Source organism: Galeopterus variegatus, unplaced genomic scaffold (genome assembly GCF_000696425.1).
Source record: "Galeopterus variegatus unplaced genomic scaffold, G_variegatus-3.0.2 Scaffold7709, whole genome shotgun sequence".
Lineage (NCBI taxonomy): Eukaryota > Metazoa > Chordata > Mammalia > Dermoptera > Cynocephalidae > Galeopterus > Galeopterus variegatus.
In genome coordinates this window covers 1-1,029 of record NW_007733820.1, presented here as the reverse complement: position 1 = coordinate 1,029, position 1,029 = coordinate 1, and positions in this window count along the sequence as shown.

The following is a 1,029-nucleotide window of genomic DNA, read 5'->3' as shown; positions in this document are numbered from 1 at the left end:
ATGATCATCTCAGTAGAGTAAGAGAAAGCATTTGACAAAATCCAGCACCCTTTCTTTGTTAAAAAACAACACACACACACATAAAACCTAGGAATTAGAAGGGAACTATCTCAACCTGATTAAAAAAAACAAAACCTGTGAAAAACCCACAGCTATCATCATAATTAATGATGAAAGATTTTCCCCTAAGATCATGAACAAGTCGAGGATGTCTATCCTGACCACTTCTGTTCAGTGTTGCACTAGAGGTTCTATCTAGAGTAGTTAAACAAGTAAAAGGAAAAGCATCCAGACTGGAATTGAAGTAAAACTATCTCTATTTGCAAATGATATGATCTTATATAAATTCTTTAGGAATCCACAGAAAAACTGCAGTGGTCAGGTTGCAGGATACAGGATTAATACACGAGGATCAGGAATAACTAGGAGTGAACAGTCCAAAAATGAAATTAAGAAAAAATTCCATTTAGAATAGCATTAAAAGTCTAAAATACTTAGGAATATATTTAACCAAAGTTAAGACTTATACAATGAAAACTATAAAACATTGTCAAAAGAACTTAAAGAAGGCCTTAAATAAATGAGAAGACATTCAATCTTTATGGATTGGAAGACTTAATATTGTTAAGATGATAGTACTACACAAATTGCTCTACAGATTGAGAACCCTAACAAAATTCTAACTTAATTCCTTGTAGAAATTGACAAGCTGAGCCTAAAAGTCATTTGAAAATCCAGGGGACCTAGAATAGTCAAAATGTTCTTGAAAAAGAAGAACAAAGTTGAAGGACTCAAAGTCTCGAGTCCAAAACTTGCTTTAAAGCTACAGCAATTGAGACAGTGTGATACTTACATAAGAGTAGACATGTAGATCACTGAAATGGAATTAAGAGTCAGAAACAAACCTGTGCATCTATGGTTGACTTATTTTCAACATGGGGACCAAGATAATTCAAGGGAAAAAAAACCAGTCTTTTCAACAAAGGATGCTGGGACGACTGAATAGCTATATGCAAAAGAATGAAGTTG